The sequence below is a fragment of the Dermochelys coriacea genome, chromosome 1 (genome assembly GCF_009764565.3).
Source record: "Dermochelys coriacea isolate rDerCor1 chromosome 1, rDerCor1.pri.v4, whole genome shotgun sequence".
NCBI classification, from domain to species: domain Eukaryota; kingdom Metazoa; phylum Chordata; order Testudines; family Dermochelyidae; genus Dermochelys; species Dermochelys coriacea.
Genome location: NC_050068.2, coordinates 163,192,775 through 163,208,246, shown reverse-complemented (window position 1 = coordinate 163,208,246; position 15,472 = coordinate 163,192,775). Strand labels below are relative to the sequence as shown.

Here is a 15,472-nt window from a genome sequence, read left to right as displayed (position 1 = left end):
GCCCAATCTGAATATAGCATAAAAGCCACATAATGAATCGAGTGGACCGGATACAGGCTAGGAGTCCCAAATCTGATACACATAAGGGGTGTTTTCAGTAGAGATCACTTGGTTCCTCTGACAGCTCACCAGAGCCAGCACTGGGAAGCGTTCAGGGCAGTGTAAGGTGAATATGATTAGGCAAGTTTAGGCAACCTTTGCATGTTGGTACAAGAAGATGTACAGAATCAGGTAGGAAGGGCAGTTATTAGGCCAAAGTAGTTGTGGATGATATTGTACATTTGAAGTGTACCGTGTACGGTTTTAAATCTAGAAAGGTGCCCTATAAAATCCACCCTAGCATTAAAACATAAACTTCTAACATAAAAGTCATTTTTCTCCCTAGGAAATAACTTGCCTTCCTGGAGCGAGGGGAGGGGGAGATTAATATAACATGTTGTGGCATGAAAGTAATATTAATAATATGACCTCTAAGAATTCTCAGTCTCTCTGCAGAATGAAGGCCATGGGATTGTTCAGCAATGCTCTGTTGTCTTGACTTGGGTTTTTGTTCTCAGCACTCACATCTCCTTCCCTGAGTCCAGGCCTGATGCTATTCTCTGCATTCAGGTTCCCCTACCTTTGCCTCCCCACCTCCAGCCTCCGTTTGTTCCTGGGCTTTCAGCCTCTTTCTGGCCACTGCCTGAACCTCACCTTTCTCTTTATTTCTGTCTGTCTGCTTCCCAAGTGCTGAACTTCTATGTTCTGCTTTCAATCTTCCTGTTCCCACAAATCATTTCCCATCTTTGGGCTCCAACAGCCAAATTCACTACTGATGTCAGTAGATTCAGTTCCACTAAAATTAACAGAATTGCACCCATTTATAGCACTACTGAGCTTGCCTCTGTTCTGTTTCCATGTTATTCTTTTGAACTTGTGCTGCCTTTCTTTGCCTTAGGCCTTTTCTCATTATGCTTACTTGTTCCTATAACAGGAGCACCTAGAGTCTTCAAGGAAGATCAGGCCTTCGTTGTACGAGGCACTGTGCATACTCAGAGTGGGAGATACAAAGGAGCTTACACTCTGAACGTAAAAGACAGATGGAGGGTGGGAGAAAGGAAGTATTAGTTTTATCATCCCTATTTTGCGGATGGGGAACTGAGTCACAGAGGGATAAAGTGACTTTCGTAGCTCAATCAAAAGGCCTGTGGCAGAGTTGGGAATTGAACTAAGATAGCCTCAGGCCCAGAAATCGCCAGGCTACCCTTTCTCCTTTCTCTCCCCCACCCCCTCTCTTTTTTGTTCTTTTCATTCAGCTTGGCTTCTCTGCATTGATTTCCAGTGCTGATGCGCAGGAGCAATGCATTCCTTCCTCCATACCAGTGCTAATCACATGACCCTTTTCAATATACCAAAGAGCATAGTAAGTTTCACAGGACATTTAATACACTACTGCAATAATTTTTTAAAAATTTTTTATGTGTAAACTGAAGCTTTTTGTGGGTGAGCGGCACTCAGTGTCACAAGGAGTTGGATTCACAGAGCATGAAACCTTAAAAGGCTCAGTTCTCTCTTTGAATTTTGAATTGATGATAGTCAAGTAAATAGGTTTATAGCATGTCCTCCCACGCCTGTTTTTCTACATATGAATGGGGTATGTTTTGGGTATGAATAGAGACTCTGCAATGTGTCTCTTTGTCATCCTCCCTAAAAGAGGTCTAATGCAAACACAAATGCCTACAAGTCAGAATTTCACACCCCAACTCAACTAAAGAAGAAAGTATTGTTAGAAAGCAGGATGTTTGCACAGATATTTGCATGGCCACTGTGCAAAAGGCCTCATGCATGTAATTTAGAGAGAGTTTTACAATGGTAACAGCTCCATAGCCATAGTGACCAAAGACAGGGTAGCTGTCAGAGAAGAACAACAGGGTAAGTTAGGTACTTTCAGGCTCTGTTTAATTATATTTAGGGTCTGACAGCAAATATTCAGAAGTGCCAGGACTATTTGCAGGCCAGCTCATCTCCAATCTAAATGGGAAAGTAACACATTTCAGAATCACTTCTGCTCCAATGAAGGGCCAGATTCTGCCACACTTGTTCACACTGTGTAGCACCTTCAATAGAACTGCTAATGGGCTAAAGTTCTACTCAGTGTGGTCAAGGATGGCAGAGACTAGTCTTTAATTTGGTCTGCATTCTACTAATTTAAGTGAAGAAAATGTATTACAATGAATCAGAGATGAGTCCAAGCCCAAAACCTGTATCTTCATGTTGTTCTCCCTAAACACTGGAGAAATCCAGCTTCAGATCAGCACTTTAGGATTCGCAAAAAGAAAAGGAGTACTTGTGGCACCTTAGAGACTAACAAATTTATTAGAGCATAAGCTTTCGTGAGCTACAGCTCACTTCATCGGATGCACTTTAGGATTGTCTGTCTGTCTCTCTGTAATGGACCAATGCCAAATACTCCCAACGTTTGGGGAAGTTTAAATACAAGACTAAACGTTGTGGCTTGAATCTATTTCTACAAGAAGGACATGATCCTGCTGTCATGGAAAAACTCCCACTGATTTTAATGGAGCAGGATCAAGCACTGAGTGAGAATGAGTTAAAGTAATTAATACATACAGAGCTTTCTCAGGACAGTTATAAGACACCAGAGAAATTCCTAAATGGACAGATACCATTTCCCTGTTCTGAAACATTAATAAGTGTTCAACTCAAGAGAAAGTGTAGGAAGAGTCTGTCCCAGACCTTGAATAAACATAGCTGCATCGTGATCAAACTGCCTTGCCTCAGAGTGATTTAAAGTTCTCTGGACCAGTCTAGTGGCAGTAATCTCCACTACTATACAAAAAGATACAATTTCCATTTCTAATATACTGTACCTCGCTCCCCAGACCAGCAGCGCAGTAAAGACTGGACACTTAGTACATGGGAATAGAAGAAATCCTTTGTGTATTTCACCTGGGACTCTTTCAGCAGACTCTGTCAGGAAGCTTTCCACATCTTATCCATCAAACAGATCATGTCCACAAAATAGGGGTCTTAGGAGGAATGGGAAGAAAAGGAATAGGCTGGGTGAGATAGACTGAAAATCCCGGGGGTAAAAGAAGGAATGAGAGGAAAAAACCAAAGTCATCCTGGCTTCTGTGCATGTTGAGATTATCGTGTAGGAAGATTTCTCTTGTTCTGCAACCCCTGCACTACCCACCTCCATTAAAGTCAGTGAAGCACATGAACGCGGCCTAAAATACTTAATAATTCAGCATTTTTCAAACTGAATCTTGCACCTCTCCCCACCAATCATTTGGGGACATGAATGGGAGATTCACAGGCCTGTTCCCATTCCTGTCTCCAGCTCCCCGCTGTAAGTGGATTGATTCATCTGGTATCCCCCAAATGCCAGAAGCACCCTATAAATCACTATATTGATTCCTGGCAGTGCCACTTATAGAGCACCAGAAGAATCAGCACTAAAAATTCTGGGACACATTTGAGGAGAGCTATGTATGTGTGACTGAGTGTGGACTGATGGAAGGAAAAGGATTGATAACTTCTGTAAATAGTTTCAACATGGTGGGCTAGGTGATGGGGATATTCAGATCTTGATTAGGTAGTAAAGGAAAGAGTCTGGTGGTCTCAGATTATAGAGTCACTAGTGAACATAAATTCCCCACAGACAGTAGTAAAATTGGATCATTACTCAAGTCTCTATTCCTTCCCCTGTGCGCTTCCTGACTGCTTTTTTGTTCTCTTTTCCCATTCCCTTCTTTGTGATTTCTTCTGTGCCAACCACTATACTTAGAAATCCCTCCCTGTTCCTGTCTGCCAGGTGCTGTCCCTTTCCACATTCAGATACTTCCACAAAACAAACTTCTTCCTTAGGGCTTTTCATGCTAACCCCCAGGCATTGGAGAGGTAATTAAAAGGAGAGAAGGAAAAAAGTATTTTTTTAAAAAACAGTTGTGACTGCATGAAGCAGTCTTGATCCATCTATATTGTACGTCTTATGCCTACTTATTCTTGTCATGTGTGCTGGGCTGCACTAATGAGGCCTAATTTAGATTGTAAGCTCCTTGGGGCACAGATCATATCTCCAGATTTTGGATCACACCGAGCACTCATCAATATTCTACAGAGGTTTAGGATCGGAATACTTGGGACATAGCAGATTAAGGCTAGGCGGTATAATTCACCTCTGTACAGAGGACTAGCACCACTTAAGTCTCACTTAGGGCCTCAAAACAGACCTTAAAATAGATGTGAATGGTGTCCATGGCTTGTGCTGGCCCTCTTCACAGGGATAAAATTCACTCAAAGTGCATTGACAGAGCTGTGTGGAGAAGTCTGCATAGCAGCTGCCTGTATTTTGAAAAGCTGAAGCTAGTATGTATGGCTCACATTCACCACAAACTTCAAGAAGAGTAAAAACTATTTTCAGCAGAAAGCATGTGTGATATAAACAACTCTTTGTAATTACGGAGCAGATTTAAAAAATGGGTAAGGCTTGATGTAAGAGAGTTCCCATGTGTAGCACAGATGAGCATCACTGCAGGCTCTCCTGAAGCATGAAAAAAGGTGACCTTTGGAAACTGTACCTATTTCCCTGTCAGGCTTAGCATTTAATTTTGGGGGATAAGGATGTTATCACACAAAAGAAAGAGTAATAGAATTTCCAGTCTTTTACGGAGCTCCCTGACGTACCAGAATCATCATGGAATAAGGAGAACCCAAACACTATGATGATTTTAATCTTTACCACGTATTTTAGCAAGTTTGGTAGCCTGACAAATGGAAAAATAGAGAAGAGTTTAAAACTGAGGTCATTTCTTCAAATGATGCTAAAGGCATGTTGGCTGATTCATTCCCTTGCATTGAGTATATAACAGAAATTCCATTTCCCAGAAAGTCAAGTGTTCATTTAAAAATAGAGTCCTAGGGACTAAACCTCCGTTCTACTCCCAACTTCTTCACATCTCAAATGAAGAACTGAGTTAAGACGGCCAGCAAAATCCTTGAAGATCTGCTTTAAATTGCATCAGTTTCTTCCATCATCTTGTCCCTGCCTTGTGTGAGTTTCCTTTATGAAATCAAGGGTCAAAGTCACTGAGTATGCACTAGCAAACTCTTTGTGCTTTCAGAAGAACAGCTACACATTAGCTCCACACCCATGCAGGTGTCTGACTACATGGAGTTCACCGCAGGCTTTAATTACTAAGGCCTGATTTGTCAAAGATGCTTAAGCACATGTGTAACTTTAAGTACATAAGTAGTCCCCTTGTTCCAGCTGTTTGGTATTGCTGGGTGACATGGACATCAATGAGACTAGGCTCATGCTTGAAGTTATGCAAGTGTTTAAGTCCTGTGCTGAATCAGGGCCCAATTGAAAAATTACATACAAGTATAAGTGAAACTAAATAAAATAGCAACATTGTTCTGCTAATGGGTAATTCACTTTCTGCTCCTAATTTATTATTTCTGTTGTTCACTTTCACCTACTAGACCATCATTTCTGCCAAATATACTGAGTTACTGTAAATAAAACACAGCCACATTTTTATTCAGAAAGTCTCCCTATGAGATCGGATCACTGCTAATAAGTTACAGACTGCTGAATGCCACAGTGTTGGCTGGTACGCTTTATTAAATAAAGGACATAGTTTAACACTTCAAAAAAGAGTTGTGTTATCATGGAACATTATAATAAAGCATGACCCAGTTCTTTCCCCATTATTTATTTTGTTACCATGGATATCTTCCACTTTCCCCGAGGACAGCACCCAAATCATTCCAGCGAGGCTTTTTTCTTTGTCAAACATATGAAAAGGTTTTATGTGGAATGCATTAAAACAGAGATTGCAGCTGTAAAGAGGAGCCTTCTGTGTTAACCTTTGAGACTGCTGGATCTGTACACTGTTGTTTTATTGGCAAATCTAATATCTGGGTTGTCCGCTGAACTATAAATTTGACGCTGATTGAATGTTTGCCAATGACTTCAGTGGGAGCAGGATCAGACCCCGTACTCCCTCCTTTGTGTGTAACATTAAACATCCAATCACAGTCAAATTTACAGCTCAGCAGACAATCCAGATATTAGACTTGTCCTCTCACTTGTACTTCTGCACAGTCTTTGGTCTAAGAAGGTATCAGAAAGCTGGCAATCGTTTATATCAATTTTGCATTGAGAGAGAATTAAAGTAGTCTGTTCCAACACTATTACTAGCCTTTACATTAGAGCTCGTTGAAATTCCCTGAATTTTGTGTTTCATAAATTTTGTCATTGAAAATTCGATTTTTGACAGAACCCCTCCCACCCCCCACAGAATGTTTTGTTGGAAAGTTTTTCCAATCAGCTTTCGAGCTGTTTTGAATGTATTGACATTTAAACCAATTTGGATGGAATTTCAAATTTTGTGAATTTTTTTTTAAAGTAGAGCATTTAGAAAAATTCCCACTACACTTTTTACTTTTTCTTTGAGGAGAGGAGGTCAAACTGAGTTACGATTGTTTACATACTTGCATATTCTAGATATGGTCTTTGCACCACATTTGCTTGATCTTTTGCATATTTGCCACTCTGGAATCGTGAGTTTACATCAGTTGAATTACCCTGTATTTTCTAAAGACCTGTTTCTGCTTTGTTGCCTATAGTGAATCTAGTTGAATTGTATATAAATACCCTATTGTTATTCTTTAACTATTTCTCATATATATAGACATAAAAATGAAAGATGCTACTTCCTTATAGGTAGGCCAGGGAATGTTAGGGAATATGCCAAGTGTTTCTGGATGAGAGCTACATCCCAGAGGGCTGACGGGTAAGTGTGAATACTGCCATCTTTGTGCAAAAAAGGAATCTTTAAAACCATAAGGCCTTGATCCTGAATGGTGCTGAGTACCTACAACTCACATTGATTACAGGATCAGGCCATGAGAGTTCTCTGCCTCTGATATCATCCCTTTAAAATTAACAGAAGAATCTAGGCTTTCAAGAACAGAACACATAATGCCTCTTGTGAGTAATATAACATATCATTTCCTTATTGGTGGAAATAAATAGCCTCAGACCACCACTCACCATAACAATATCATCAGTTGCTAATCTCAGTCTTAAGGGAAAACTACCCTAGGAAAATTGAACAGGTGCTTTTTAGCTTTGGAATGAATATGAGTCTGTCCAATCTATTGAAAACATCCAACTGTAATGAGGTTAGGTGCCTTTTCCTGAAATCCCTAACACAGAATTCAGAAATTAACTCTGTGTAATTTATTGGAGTATTGGAATGTAGGTGTATTTTAAACTCTTTAAGTAATGCTATGCAATGTGAAATACTGCTTTATTTCCATTTATGTTTACTTTTTTTTTTTTAGCACAACACATGGTAAGTTTGACAGACAGAAACAGAAGTGAAAGTCTGTTCTAATAGCTTCCCTGTAGATTCTTATTCTGAAACTTGCATGTGCACAGTCATAACTTCCTAGAGCACCGAAACTGAATAGATTTGTTTTATAAACACAGTGCTATCTCAGCCTTTGCTATGTGGCTTAAAAAGCCTCATTACTTGGACTTTATACATTAGTTTTTGTTTTGTTTTTTTAATTCTCCATCTATCTAAATTAAGAACGTCAGCTGAACAACCGAAATGAAGGGGGTGAGAGAAAAAATAATTCAGAGGCAGAGTGTAATTAACTGAGTGCTCCTGAGGCTGTGGTAGGTCTGAGCTTCCCAGAACTCAATAGGAAGTTAACCTAAATCAGTGCAACTAGGAAGTTCTTAAAATTTTTCTGCTATCCTTCTCAATTACATGACTGAAACTTCTAATGAACTATCTATCTCATTAAACTAAAGAGATAATCCATTCTAGTGTGAGGCTGGCTGCCAAAGAGTTCAAGTTGTTAGAGGAAATGAAGGGGTTCAGCACTCCACGCTATTAACATGCCAAAACAACAACAAAATCTTTTCTCATTATCCAGAACGTTAAACAGTCACAACTAACTTTCATTAAAAAGCCACATTTTCTGCACAGTGTTTTCCCCAGAGAGACGAACATTTCTTTTCCATAAGTGAGATGAGTTTTGCACTTCCTTAAATGCCTTGATCTTTTCATCACATTAGCCTTTAATCCAGCAACATAATATTAGTTTGCCTGGATTAATGATTACGACAAACGTGTGTGGGGAGCAGAGGGTGGGAGAAATTTAAGAGGTCCTTCAAAAAATTATAGGGAGTGAAAATCCCAAATTCAATGTTAAGTTTTCTTAAAAAACAGTTCATTTATAATGGATATTTTAAAACTTTTATTTTAGTGGGGTTAGGGTGACCAGATGTCCCAATATTATCAGAACCATCCTGATATTTGGGGCTTTGTCTTATATAGGCAACCTATTACACCCCGTCCCAGTTTTTCTCACTTGCTATCTGGTCACCCTAAGTGGGGTTAAAGTTTTAAAAGTCTTTAGTTCTCTCTTGATTAAGATTTTCACTCAGATTGTTAACCATCTAACTACTTACTTACATGGCTTCCCCCATTGTAGTATCTGAACACCTTGTAAACAAGGTCTATGGCTCCAGACAAAATCAGATTCCCTTTATGTTGGCACTGTACAAATACATAGTAAAAAATAGTCTCTGCCTCATGACAGCATACTGTTATTTGAGATGATATGCAACAAACAGTTGTGACAAAAAAAGAAAGGGAAGGGGGGGATGGAGGATGAGGGTTATGAAATTAAGAACACATAGGTAGTTAAACTACAGATTTGTGACTACAGATGTAGGCAAAAAAGTTAAACTGGACCAGTTATCATGGCCAAGATTAAACTTTACCCACAAAAATTGCTCGTATCTTTCTACTTTGTGTGGCTCTCAAATGATTCAGGGTGGAATTTGGCTGACATAACATTTTTTTTCAAAACAAAACGCTGGATGACATGTGGATCTGGAAATCCACTCCATTTCAGAGATAGCATCATACTAGCAAAGCCAAAATGTGATGCGGAAGCTGCTGTCATGATTTATAAACATAGAAATAAATACCACCAAATTTCAGAGACCCACAGTGCAGATCTGACACTACCATATGCCCCTAATAATCCGTGCAATGTGTTTTCAATCTGGATATTGCAGTGAAATAAAGATACAGTAAAAATCTCAGGCTCCAATTCTGCAAACACTTAACATATGCACTTAGCTTTAAGCTGTGAGTCGTTCCATTGACTTCAGTGAAACTATTCAGACAAGTTAAGTTAAACACATGGATGAATTTGCAAGATCGAGGCTTTAAATACCTTGGCTGCTTGTAGTCTAGTATATATCCCTAAAATCCTTCAATTTCCTATCACAGCCTTGCCAACTATTCCCAATAAATAACTTAACCATGTGAAGGGTTGTATTTTTTAATAACAGTTCTTAAATGAATAAAAATTAAGGGAAATAAATTTGTAATAAGATATGTATGATAATCAAACTCCTGAAGGTCTTGAAATATTGTACGGTACAGATTTTAAGGATACAAATCATCCTTAAAAGGTATTGCTTGAAATGCAGGGGGTGGGAGGGGAAGGGGAGCAGTAATTGTTATTTTTCAGTCCATGACACAGTTTGTAGTTGGGGAGTTTGGAAATAACATTTAGACATTTCCTGATTCCATGTGTTATTCTCATGTGGTCGTATGTGTAAATATATTAAAAAAGAAGTTTTGGCAAAGCTATATTAAAGCTCAGTTACATTCAGTAAGTTGCACTGATAAAATAAAGCCAAATCAAAAAATGTTTACCCTGAATGCACACAAATGTAGTTAGGGCCAGATCTACAGTAAAAACTTTTGCCAATATAATAATATCAATGAGGACTGTGATTATTTATGACTTTTTTTATACTGACAACAAGCCAGAGAGTAGATGCATCTTATACTGGCAAGAGTTCTTTTTGCTGGTCTAGTTTATACTAGTTCCCCAAGCAAAGTAAGCTATACAGACAAAAAAACTTTTTTGCCAGTATAATTGCATCTATACTAGAGTTTTTTGCCATAACAATCACAACCCTAAGTGATATTATATTGGCAAAATTTCTAGTTAAGACCTGGCCTTAGATTACATTTATCCAGAAATGCAGGAACAATGGTGCTGGCTCCAAGCATTGCTAATTAATATTTATTATATAGGCCCTAACTCTTAGGCAAGGTACTTAAGCAGGTATCTAACTTTACTCACGTGAGTAGTAGCCCTACTGACTTCAAGTACCTTGCTAAATCACAACTATACTGGGGTGTGCTGTAGACGTTTAAGACCAAATCCACAGCTCATTGATATCGTTTGTAATCTCTGATTGACTAACATGAGCTTTGGATCATACCCTTAGGGTTTGATCCTGAACCAATGGAGTCAATGGATGTTTAACTAGCAATATTAGGTGCTTAGTGACTGCTTCAGACAGCTAGACTAATTTATAATTCTGCAAGGTTTGGGTTTGTGCAGGTATGTCTGTTGCCAAACAGTGTGACTGATCTAGACAGAACCAATGTACAGCCTGTGAATTTATGATGCTGTTTGTTTTCTATAAAGGAAAATGTCCCATTTAGGAAATATGACTCTTTTTCTCTTTTGAACAGAAATTAAAGATACACTGGTATAGTGGTTAATGCTCCAAATTCATGGACAGTAATAAAAATAATGTTGCCCAGAAAGCAGCAGGAGGCATGCTGGAGAGAAAGAGACAGGCTAACAGAATGAATAGAAATGTTTGCATCATTGCCAGATGGATGACCAGGCTGATTATTGCACTTGGCTTGCTCAGCTCTGCAGTGGAAGACGACTTTCTAGGTAACTGTATACAATGTATTTGGGTATGAAAATGGGACTGCCTCAAAAGAAACAAAAACCCATGGGATTACGGAAGGATATAGCGAATGAAATGGATGTATAATGTTGTCATGTTGATCTCCAACTGCTCTCATTCTCTTCCCACTCTTTCTGTCTGTTTCTCTCTCCCAGACATGCCAATGTATTCAAATAAATCAGCACTAATTAAATACACTTGGGCAGTCTTATATTAGCTCTCAAAAAACCCACCCCCCAAAAAAATCTATGATCAAGTAATACTACATGTTACTGAAACTGACAAAAGAATTCTGAGTTAAGGGTGAAATTCACCTTCAGTGATCATACTATAAATGTTTAGGTGAAATCCTATATGTATAGCCATCATTGTTTGGACTGACTGCTAAACCTGAACACAGTGGTAGGTTAAAAATATAATCTCAGCCTTCAATCTGGATTTTCTGTTTGCTTTTGTTGGTTTAACTCAAAACCTTTTTATTTACTTGTGTGTAATTTGTTGTGATTTGTAACAGATTTAAAATAAATTTTAAATTGTAATAAAAGAGAATAAAATCAGAACAATATTTGTATTCAACTTGTATATACTATATTGCTGTTAAACATGCAGTAAATCAATCCCAAACTTGGTAATTGTTTCTCCCATTGCTGTTTGTCAGAGATGAAGAGGTACAGTACAGAATCTCCTTACAGTGACTTTCGATTAACATTAATGGGACTTTAATCAAGGACAGAGCATTTCTTAAAGAATTCAACATTTTTAATGAGCTGCCGGAAACAAACAGTTTCAGTACTATGTCATATGTGGGATATTCTCTACAATAAATCTTTTGTTTGATTACCAAAGGAGAAGTAGCATAACACAGAATACTTTTAATCTCACCTGCCATTTCTCATCACACTCCCACGGTTCTTCCTTCAGGTGCTCTAGAAGGTAGGAGGAGGACAACACAACAGACCCTTGTTGGGTTTTTGTTTTCAGGGTGGGTTTTTTTAAAAAAACAACAACTCTACATTGATCAAATTTATTTAGGACACAGACTGGGATCATCATTTCCTTCACCTTGTCTTCTTCAATTTCTTGACATGCTGCTTATCTTAGAGCCTTTTGTTTAGTCTCATAATTAAGCAGTGAGTCAGTAGCCCACAAGTATTATGAGTGGAGCCAGACATGATCAGCAAGCTTCACTGACCACCTGTTCCAAGCAGTTTCCTGTGTGGGCGGCCAAGTTCAGAGGCACTTAAAATATGAGTTACGGTAAATTCTCTTAAACTTCTGTACACACTAGAGGCACTCTGAGTTGTTAAAACTGTAAGGAATTTTACTTGATTACTATGGGCATGATTCTCCTCTTGCTTACACCAGTTTAGCTTTGCTGACTTCAGTAGATTTACTCCAAATTCTATGCCAAGGTAAGTAATAGCAAGAATCAGGCGCTAAATAATCAGTCCAGCCACATTTCATTGCCATTGTTTGCACATGTATTATTGGTCTTGTAACCACTGGTCCTGTCTTCCTGCCACTCCTCATAGTCAATCAGCTGTCTCCATGCCCCTACTGACTGCAGCAAGTGTCCATGGGACATTTCTTAGGGTGTTGCCTAACTGCATATTGCTGGACAAGTACTGTTTTCTCCCTCACTGCCCCTCACAAGAGGCGGGTTGATGGATCTCCCTTGAAGACACACTAAGGTGACTTTATGTTAACATAGTTTAGGACTGAAACAGTCCCATCAAAAAACAAGAAAGAAAATCAGAGATTAAAATTATGACACCAAAAGGGACGGGAAGGATATGCATAACATATCTAGTCTTAACCTTTGCCTAAAGTGTCCTAGGTAGGTACCATTCATGAAGTATGCACCTTTTCTCTCTGACTCTTTTGGGAGTCAGTATACCAGGAACACACCCTCTAGTCTCATTCTATTCTTTCCCCAAATCTAATTCATAGCACCATTATACTTTTCAGGCTTCTTGGATGTGCCTGGCTTATTATAATACCAAACTCCACAGAGAGATGTACCCGAGTGTGTCTCTGCAGATATTGGAGACACAAGGTGGGTGAAGTAAAATCTTTTATTGGACCAACTTTTGTTGGTGAGAGACACAAACGCAACAGAAATTGGTCCACTATTACCTAACCCACCTAGGCTCTCTAATATCCTGGTACCAACATGGCTACAACACTGCATATAACAATTTGCAGATATTGGTTCATCTCTCATGTCACAGTCACCATGCCAGTATGTTTCCGGCAGTCACTTGCTATTGAAGTCACTACTTTGGATAAACAGTTTTGGTTTTTGTTTTTCTGCACACCTTTCACATCTTCCATCCAAATAAGCCTCCTGCCATTCCACTGACTGCCCTTTGTTCTGACATAACAACTATGCTTCACCATGTGAATTGTCCTGGCTGGTGAGGAGTAATTGAATCCAGCTCATACTGACTTTAAAGAGACAAGACCCATATCTTCTTGTTATCTCCTCTTAATTTATTCTATTCTACATCAGGATGAATTATTGCCAGTTTAATGCCAATCTGTCACAGCTATGTTTGTATAGACAACGTTTTCTATAGAAAATTAGATATGCTCTCCTTTGTAAAATTACTATGTATAATATTATAGATGATACTAAAGTATGTATAAAATATATATCATTGAATGTTTGGAGGTAGATGGAAATGCTACTTTAAAAGCTTTCCTACAAGGATGTATCAACTAATTAATTGTGATAATGTGCGTATCAAATAGAAGTCAAATCCCTGAACATACATGACTGTTATTCAAGTTATTATTACTACTACTTTAACACCAGAGCTGGGCCGAAAAAGGTAAGGATTTTTTGGGAAAAAAATTCAAAAGTGTGAACAATTTTTGTTTGATTTGAAATTGAGACTTTTTTCCATTTTTCCAGATGAAAAATGTTGTTTAGAATTTGGAATTCCTGACTCCTGGCCTAGAACATGCTTGTCACCACTAATTCCTGTTTATCCAACTTTTTACTGTAACAGATAGTTCTAGGGTCATTCTCAGTTACACTATGGCCCCTTTTGCCACTCTTGCAGTGTAAAGGGGGCCTTAAAGTAGGTGTAAGTGTAATTTCCTCTGACTAAAGATTTTAAAGGCCACTAGAGAGGGAATATATGTGATATCACAGTGATGTTAGACCGCTAGTGTTCATGCCCAAGGTTTACAGAACCCCACTGATGTTCGGATAAAACTGCACAATCTGTTATTTCTGAAACAATAGCTACCTATAAATACCCAAAGCTGTAACTTATCAGAACAATTTGTTAACATGTGAAAGGAAATCATGCTTAGGAATGTCATTCATTCACCAAAGCTTGAAATATTGAAAGATCTATTCATTGGGTGTTCTTGAATATGGCCCTATCGCTAAATCCTGCTGAAAGGTAGTGCCTGAATGGGGCAGGGTTGGGGTAGGAAGAGGAGTTGGGGCTGATAAACTCTCCATCAAGACTGATGGTCTGTTCCTCCTTTTTCCTCCATGAGAAACAAAGGCTATGGCAAAAACTATCTATAACCCCTATTTCCCCACTACCAATCCGTGCACTGGTCGTAGAGCTTCAGAATGGCTGTGATTGAAAAAAAAGCACATCCAACAGTTACCTCCAGAATCTAGGAAAGAGCATGAACTATGAGTATTTTATAGCTGACTGCTTTGATTTCTCTCTTTCTTTATGATGCTCAACAAGAGGCAATGCCATCTTTCTCTCACGCACACTGACCTATGTCCTTCAGCAAAGGAATCTCTGCATATGCCACTTTGATAAAAAAAAAATCTCCTTCCCTTGCTGCAGTCAGTGTTCTTGCTTATTGTCAGGGAGCTCAGCATGTTGTCATGGTTGTGAGTGAACATATCTTGCTGAATTGCAAGGGCAAGCGAAAAATAAATCAACCAAGTAATTGTTATTTAATCATTTTTGCCCCACAGGGAGACAACTGTGGAAAAAGTTGTGGCTGGGCTATGAGGAGGGGAATGGTGGCTGTATGTAATGTTCCCTCCACAGAGCTGCCTTCATCCCTTCTATGAAGGCATGTAGAAAAAATGGGAGGAAGAAAGGAGGATACGCCACATGATCCCATTGGAGCATTGATTTATTGATTAAATAAATAAAATGATTTAATAACAACTAAATAAATGAGTAAACAAATAATTAAATAAATAAAATCAGTTTCCAAAAAGATTAGTAAGCACTGCTTTAATCCTACCTGCTCTGGCTCAAATTCTGGTCCAGTTGCATTCCACAGCAAAACTCTTGTTACTTTCAAGACCAGGATTGGGCCCTCTGTGACTCAAGAATCACAGAACACAGCTGATACCTTAGCAGCCAACCAGGAGCAATCATGCTGACATTTTGTGAGGGCGAGGAGGGAGTATAGAGGGAACATCTCTCTGCATTGCTGGCTAGAGTTAGGGATAGTATTTCTCATTGATCTCCTCTGCAATACTTTATTGGGCCTCTTCACCATCCAATCCACATCCTTATAAGTCCCACAAAACCGGGGAAGGGATGGGAAATTGGCCTTCCCTCCCACCTCTTTTTCCCCCATGATATTCTGGAGAGCTGTTTGAAAATGTGTGAAATGTGAAACTTTTACATTTTTCATCTAAATTTTGCATTT

At 38.8% G+C, this 15,472-nt stretch overlaps 1 long non-coding RNA gene across 1 annotated transcript in view; it reads left to right on the top strand.

The window, feature by feature from the left end:
• Nucleotides 1-11,433, top strand: part of LOC122458659 — a 44,262-nt gene extending 32,829 nt beyond the window's left edge. The window contains exons 4-5 of the long non-coding RNA XR_006278769.1: nucleotides 6,734-6,803; nucleotides 10,596-11,433. This is a non-coding gene — a long non-coding RNA (uncharacterized LOC122458659). The remainder of the gene's footprint in view (nucleotides 1-6,733; nucleotides 6,804-10,595) is intronic.
• Nucleotides 11,434-15,472: the final 4,039 nt, after the last annotated feature.